We start from the raw sequence: 8845 nt of genomic DNA, 5'->3' as shown, positions 1-8845 counted from the left end.
TTTAACATGTACAGGATTTTAAATTTCGATTGTCCTTTTCAGCTTTTGCTTTCTAAACTTGATAACTGTGCTAATGTTGATATGTTATAGCTATGGTTTTAACTAACTGCGCTAATTTAATAAAACCTTCACTGAGGATGGTTTCAGCGATCTACGTAGCATGTGGTGCAGCAGATCGGCAGTTAACAAGCATGCAAGAAAGAGGGTAGGTATTATCATTAGCCGAATAGAGGAAGCGAATGATGGCGTATTGTGCCAGCAGTCTGGGTGGGTTGTGAGTTGCAGGGGTACGATTAACGCCCACTATAACTGGGATGTTGGAGGAGGGGAAATGGTCAGTCACCTGGATCTTGGGAAGGTAAAAGTTGCAGAGGGAATTTAACTCCAGAGGGGAAAGAGTGCAGATAGCACTGTAAGGCCTGAGTGCCCGCCTGCAGAGGGGAGTGGTAGGCCACAGGGGCCGTTGAGGGGGGAATAGGGGAACTAGTAGGTGAAGTAACGGATGTGTAGGGGTGGGCCTGGGTGTTCTGCTTAGAAAGATCCGGTCTAAGATGGGTAAATCTGTAGCAAGAGAGTTGAATTTCCGTTCCATTTGGTTCAGAATCTGAGCAAGAGAGCTCAAGAAGCAACCAGTTGTGAGGGAGAGGGGAAATGTTGGAAGGTCAGTGAGGAAGGGGGAGGGGATCAACCCGTTGGGAGGTAGGTCAGTAACATTTGGACAGGGGTTTAATATACTCTGGGTAAGATGTTTAGGGTCCGCCTTTAGATAGAGGTTGGTGCTGAAAGGGTGCTTGTTCGAACGTGTTCTAAGGAGAAGTGCCTCATCGCACAGATTTACATGAACTTCATTAGTAGCAGTGTGAGTGAGCTTAGGGGAGAGAGCAAGCGGAGACAATCTAAAGGGAAACTGTATAGGGTGGGTGTTAGAAGGTGAAACAAGGGAATTGGTTGTGTCCCATGAAGATTGAACGTTAGTGAGAGTGTGCAATCAAACTAAGGTCAGGGGGCAGGGAGCTCTAATCTTTGAGGGGGGTTCATGTCTGAGGTCCGGCAATTGTCCCACATCGGCATGAGAAAAGGGGGTACAGCTAACAGGAGGGGCATCAGCTCTAGGGTTTGCTGAGGCAGGACTGAGAGGAGGGCCCGCGAGCCTGGGCCAGGCATGCAAAATATCAAGGACAATGTTAGAGAGGTTGCATGTTAGGGAGGGCAAAGAGGTCGGAAGGGAGGGCAAGGATCGGCAGTGAGTTTTGGAAGTAGAAGTAGGGTAGGTGGATGGATTCTGGAGTGACCTAGTTAAGGAAGGGGAATTTTCAGGAGAAAGACAATGAGACTGTTTAGGGTTAGTGAGTTGTGACATGGAGGAAAGAGGCCTTTGGGGCCTCTGCCAAGTTGTGAGAGTAAAGTGGCCATAGTCCTGAAATGTCAATCAAATATGTTTAAGTGAGGGCCAGATACTTGTATGAGTATGTTACCAGTTCTGTATATAGACATATCAATTTCGCCATTGAAAGAAAGGGAGGGGGAAGTGGTTCGTTTTATTCCATACAGAATTTTGCTTGTTTTAGTGATGGGAAGGTTAAGGAGGAATTTTTGTTTCCATTTAGTCGGGCGTTTGGAGTAGAATATAAAGTCTGTTTTCGTCAAGGCAAGACAGGCTGTGGTAGGCGTCCGCTATTAATGTTTCTTGGTGAAATTTCAATAATTTATATTTGAGGGTGTTTTTTGCATTCTTATAGATATTAGTTGGATAAACTATGCTCCACGAGTTAGGGCCATGACTCACTAGAGTAGAGTTGGAGGTATTGTGAGGGGGTTTAGATGGAGATGTGATCATTACAAGAAAAAGAATAGTTGAAGTCTTATGAATGAAGGGCTTCTGACAGAATGCCAGACTTGAAGTGGAGAGCTACAACAAATGCGAAGGAGCTGGACAATAATTACAGAGCATTATGAGAATTAAATAATAAAGAGCACCTCTGAGACTTATCCGGTAAAGGAGTGGGTCTGCAGAGGTGCACCTCAGAGACTGTTGTAGACCAAGGAATGGGTAAGAGCCATCAGGGTTTAGAGGTGATAGGAGAGGAGAGATTCAACTGATTAAAGTTGTATTGCCGATTAGTTAAAAATAGGAGTTTTGTGAATGGATGGTACTGTTCAAGAATGGCCACCATTTGGATTCAGGTGGAATTCTTTCTGAAGAGGGAAGGAAGTCTTTCTTCTGTGTCTAGGAAACATTTTGCAAGTCCTACTTCAGTTTAGATTAAAAACCAAATCCCCTAATCATTGGGCAGCCAATCGTCATCTTGAGAAGTGAGGCCCGAAAGGTAGAATAGTGAGGTACTTTCAAAATGGAAGGTAGGCTGGGGCCAAGCACAAATGCAAAAACAAAAGTTGATGGACAGAGTGCAGAACAATGTCATACATTCATCCCAGTACAGAGATCTGGGCCTATATCCATCATTTTTTTGCACTCCACACTAAGTGTGAGCGGGAAATCCATTACGCTCGCGGATTTTGCGGATTTTTGGGAAATCCGCAATCCGCGAATTTTGCGGATTTCCCAAAAAATCCGCAAAAAAAAATCCGCGAACGTAACGGGTTCAAAAGTTGAACCCCCACTCATGCAACTATTTTACAATAGCGCCAGCAAGCTGCCAGCGCCGTTGTAAAATAGTTACAAAGTTAGCTTGCACAGGAACCACTAGATAAAACGAAGCAGGTGCTGCTTTATTTTATCTAAGTGCTTCCTGTGCAAGCTAACTTTGTAACTATTTTACAACGGCGCTGGCAGCTTGCTGGCGCCATTGCAAAATAGTTGCATGGCTGGGCACAGGTCTGCAGCTCACTCAAGGGACCCATGCGCCCTTCGGGGCGATTGCATAGTAACACACACATGGTCGCTCGAACTAGTTGATGCTCAAATTCAGTGACTCATTCATTAGCCCAAAAACAATCGTGAGCGTCGTCGAGGCTGAACAGGTGTGCCTTCTTCCCAAATCTACCGTGGAAAATCAGCTGTGATGCTGGATAGGCTTTGCATCCTTGACTTTCACGAGCGCAATACCCGTGCTGTTCCTGTGACCAGGAGCTTCTTTCTCTTCATCTGCTGAACTGATCTTTCTCTTACCTTTTATTTACACAAGAGGCACATACCCTACTGGGCACATTGTGTTCGCACGGGTTTCTGCAAGTTTGCACGCGTGTTGTACAATTTCGCAATTTGCGAAATTGTACAAAACCCTCGCGAACTTGCAGAAACCCGTGCGAACATAAAAAAAAAATCCGCAAATTCGCAGGAATTCGCGGATTTTGCGGATTGCGAGTTCGCAAATCCGCAAAATTCACGAACGCGAGATTCGCAAAATTCACCCATCCCTACGAGTCCACACCACCCCAGTTCAGACATGGCCATATGCAAATCAGCCTTGACCCTGTGCCTCATGGGAACAGTTCAGCCCGAACTGCCAAGCCATGTCTCTCCTGGACCGGAATCATGCATCCTAGGACCGGTTTCTGGCTATCTGACGTCTTCAGCCAGGATAGCTTGAATCCAGTGGTGTGGAGAGCATGGGACTCACATCTGAGCATACCCATCCCACTCGGGGTGACAAATGCAAAAACAAAAGTTGATGGACAGAATGCAGAACAATGTCATACATTCACCCCAGAACAGAGATCTGGGCCTAAATCCATCATTTTTTTGCACTCCACACCACCCCAGTTCAGACATGGCCATATGCAAATCAGCCTTGACCCTGTGCCTCATGGGAACAGTCCAGCCCGAACTGCCAAGCCATGTCTCTCCTGGACCGCAATCAAGCATCCTAGGACTGGTTTCTGGCTATCAGCCGTCTTCTATTGTTGTTTTTGCATTTGTCACCCTGAGTGGGATGGGTATGCTCAGACGTGAGTCCCATGCTCTCCGCACCACTGGAGTCAAGCTATCCTGGCTGAAGACGGCTGATTATGACATATATTTAATATATGTATTAAAAATACAACTGCGCTAATTTGTTTCACAACATTGTCTAAATAGGTACTATACCCCGAATTTGAAGCAGATAATATGCATAATGAAGTGCAGTTGCATTAGATAAACGTGTCAAGCAACGTTACTGCAAATTATGATAGATTACTGTCACAAAAGGTGTCATTTGATGATATGGTTGCATATAAACTACAAATCCCAGAAATCCATGGGATGGGTTTGGATTGCATAGCCTTTATAAACAGAGAAAAAAGTAGTGCCACCTACCGTGAGAAAGGGCGTGTGCCCAAAACGCGTCGGTGTGACAGACTTACTGTGGAGTTTGCCTAATAAATTAGTCTACTACAGTTCCTGAGTGCGGCGTCTATTTTTTAAAAAAAAAATATATATATATATATGTTATGGCGGCATACTGATGCGGGGCGAAAAAACTTTAAATAAATAAGAAACGCACGAAGAAATTGGGTCCGCGTTGTCTATCTGAGTCCTTGGTTTGCTGACTGGATTCTGCAAAGATAGAGTACTGGAATATATATATATATATATATATATATATATATATATATATATATATATATATATATATATATATATATATATATATATATATATATATATATATATATAGCATACAACTTGTCCTGTCGCAGCGGGAGCACGCTTCAGTCGGTGCCGGTGAAGGGACCAGGGCAGTATCCCGTTTTGATTGAATACCAATAATTCACCGCACACGCCTTGATTTCAGATTGCAGTTTCTTTTATTTCAAAACGTGACAACACCTACGCGTTTCGAACCGTAGTTCGTGTTCACGGTAGCTATACTGTGTGGTCCCTCCATTATTTCAATGCACATTGGCCTTTGGCACGCCCTCATTGTTTTAAGGCATGCTGGGACATGTAGTGTTAACAAAAATATATGTGCCTGGCATTGTTAGTTTGGGTTCTGGGTTATGTGCAGTACTGGGGCCACTTTAGGCGTTACTGCATTTAAAGCGTGTCCCCAGTTAACTAGGACTATGGCGCTTTGTATCACACGTGATGACACGTGTGTCTATAATCAGCTCTCTGGTTACTCGAGAGTTGATTAAAATGCGTAACTAGATGGATCCAATTCCATGGTTACAATTAAGGGCTGAGTGCCCTACGTCCCCAGTGCTGACATTTGCCCTCAACCTCTTTTAAATAAACTTATTCGGCACTATCAGAAGAAAATGAATTATTCTCAGTACAAATCAATTTAGGTAACTGTGAATAGCACAAACAAAATTAGTTCACTGGGATTATTTGTTACAGTCATTCATGGTCAAAAGAGGGTGCTTTTGTGTGGGTTTGCTGCTGGCTCCCCAATGTCTGTGTATTTTCGTTCTCATAGGTGGACATAAAGTTCCTCATCGCCGTTGAGGCCAGCCGGCTGTTTGGTTCTGAACCTCATGATTAGTTTTGATTCAAGCCTTCTCAGTTTTTGAATCCGGTTGCCTCCTCTTTCATGTTGCGGTACCATCGCAAAAAAAAAAAAGAAAAGAAAACTTAACCATTGGAGAACGACAAGCAATATCAAGCCTGAAAAACAACGTCCAAATAGAAATCAAACCGGCGGACAAGGGCGGGAATATTGTAATCATGGACAAAGACCAGTACGTAGAAGAAGCAATGCGCCAGCTAAACAACAACGACAACTACATGGTACTAAATAGAAATCCAACAGAAGCAATGAAACAGGAACTGGAAACAAAATTGAGTGCATGGCAAGAAAATGGTCTAATCACAGACACGGAAAGAAAATTTCTGATGGTTGAAAATCCCATCCTTCCAACCATATACTTTTTACCTAAAGTACATAAGACACTCAACAAGCCCCCCGGCAGACCGATAATTTCAAGCTGTGGGGGACTTTACGAAAATGTTTCCAATTACGTGGATTTTTTCATAGCACCGCTGGTACCAACCTTAAGCTCCTACATAAAGGACACGGGAGATTTCCTACGCACCCTGATGGAAACGGAGTGGCAACCGGATTACATGCTGGTGACGATCGACGTGGTGTCGTTGTACACGTCAATAAATCACAACATTGGTTTGACAGCCATAAAATATTTTCTGGATCAACAACCAATCACCCGGAGAGAACACTCAAAAATGATCATGGAGATGATGACGTTGTGTCTGTACAACAACATTTTTCTATTCAACAGAACCATTTACAAACAGAGTTGTGGCACAGCCATGGGAGTTTCCTTCTCTCCAAGCTACGCGAATCTCACCATGGGGTGGTGGGAGAAAACCGTAGCTTGGGGAGAAGAAAACGACCACCACATGGCAAAGGTAGCCCTTTGGCTACGCTTTATAGACGATCTGTTCCTCCTGTGGAAAGGCACAGAAACGGAATTCATAACATTCTTCAATATCCTCAACCAAAATTCAGTGGGATTAAAATTCACATACTCTATCAGTCCAAATGAAATTGTATTCTTAGACACAAAGGTGTATATAGCTGACGGTAAGATCCAAACAACCGTCCACAGAAAGAAAACGTCAACCAACAGCATTCTTCACGGCTTAAGCTTTCATCCACAAAAACTGATAAAAAGCATCCCGTATGGTGAGTTCCTACGGATGAAGAGGAATTGCTCTGAGGAAAAAGAAATGGAACTGAAATTCAGAGAAACCAAAGCACGCTTCAAACAGAGAGGATACAACAAAACAGATCTAATGGCATGTGAAGCAAGAGCAAGAAGTAAAACAAGAGAACAAACTCTAATCACAAAGACAAGCACCGATGCCACGCAAGTAGTTGAAGAAAACAAAACCACTGATCAACCCAGGATGATAATGACTTTTAGTAAAGAGAGTTACAGAATACAGAAAGCCATGATGAAGTACTGGCATGTACTACGTAAGGACCCGGACATTGGCACAACAATAGGAAACTACCCTCTAGTCTCCTACAGACGGGCACGCAATCTGGCGGATGAATTAACACAAAGTCATTTTGAAATCAAGAAAAATCAGTCCTGGCTTGACATCAGAAAACAAGGTTTTAATAAATGCGCAGTCTGCAAGGCGTGCAAAATAGGACGCAATATGAAAAATCTCAAGGATGCAGCTGGCAAGAACTTCACCATCGCCAATAACATCAACTGTGAATCGTCCTTTGTGGTGTACATGATCCAGTGTTACTGTGGGAAATCATATATCGGCAGCACAACCTGTTCCTTAAAAACTCGCATACTCCAGCATATTCGAGCCATCCAAAATCACGACCACTCCTATGCCATTGCCAAACATTTAGCCAATCATGAGAACAAAACATGGCTAGATGTTAGATATTTTGGTCTGGCGATGGTACCGCAACATGAAAGAGGAGGCAACCGGATTCAAAAACTGAGAAGGCTTGAATCAAAACTAATCATGAGGTTCAGAACCAAACAGCCGGCTGGCCTCAACGGCGATGAGGAACTTTATGTCCACCTATGAGAACGAAAATACACAGACATTGGGGAGCCAGCAGCAAACCCACACAAAAGCACCCTCTTTTGACCATGAATGACTGTAACAAATAATCCCAGTGAACTAATTTTGTTTGTGCTATTCACAGTTACCTAAATTGATTTGTACTGAGAATAATTCATTTTCTTCTGATAGTGCCGAATAAGTTTATTTAAAAGAGGTTGAGGGCAAATGTCAGCACTGGGGACGTAGGGCACTCAGCCCTTAATTGTAACCATGGAATTGGATCCATCTAGTTACGCATTTTAATCAACTCTCGAGTAACCAGAGAGCTGATTATAGACACACGTGTCATCACGTGTGATACAAAGCGCCATAGTCCTAGTTAACTGGGGACACGCTTTAAATGCAGTAACGCCTAAAGTCGCCCCAGTACTGCACATAACCCAGAACCCAAACTAACAATGCCAGGCACATATATTTTTGTTAACACTACATGTCCCAGCATGCCTTAAAACAATGAGGGCGTGCCAAAGGCCAATGTGCATTGAAATAATGGAGGGACCACACAGTATAGCTACCGTGAACACGAACTACGGTTCGAAACGCGTAGGTGTTGTCACGTTTTGAAATAAAAGAAACTGCAATCTGAAATCAAGGCGTGTGCGGTGAATTATTGGTATCCAAAAAAAAAAAAAATATATATATATATATATATATATATATATGTATATATATATATATATATATATATATATATATATATATATATATATACATATATATATATATATATAAAGAACCAATGCTGACCTCTTTAGAAATCAGCGAGACACATGCTCCGGGCTCAAATGAAGGATTTATTTGGCAATTATGCAGTTGCTTCCTGAAGTTCGTGAAACGTCATGGCAGACGCGTTTCTGGCCCACATTGGCCGTCATCAGTGCCAGTTCCACAAGAAAACAAAATTTCAAGCGCTCTAGAGACCACTTCAATATCAGCAGTCCCTTGGCTCCTCCTCCTCCAGGTGAGTGTAGTAACAGCGTTGCACCTCCCAGGCGCACTGCCTGATGGAACCTGCAGTCCACGAGGTCCCGTATACCAATGTATGGGACAACAGACTCACTTTCCTGCCCCCAATTGCTTGGCGCTTCCTGCACTCCACCACAGGGTTCCTGGGCATAATATTCCGGCCATTACCTTCAAATGAGCCCTTGTCAGGCAGCGCGATGCCGCCTCCTCTCTCCCCTTCGCGCAGACACACACCAGCTGGTTAGTACCTCTGCTAGGGGGGGCGCCGTGTTGTGCTTCTCACACTCCACCACAGTTTTTGCTGATCCACGGAGCTCCAGAACGAGAGGGCGTGCCCCTTGCCGGTATCAGCAGAGACCCGGCTACACACAAAGA

This window comes from Lissotriton vulgaris, chromosome 8 (genome assembly GCF_964263255.1).
Source record: "Lissotriton vulgaris chromosome 8, aLisVul1.2, whole genome shotgun sequence".
In the NCBI taxonomy this organism is placed as follows: Eukaryota; Metazoa; Chordata; class Amphibia; order Caudata; family Salamandridae; genus Lissotriton; species Lissotriton vulgaris.
This window is presented reverse-complemented; position numbering follows the sequence as displayed.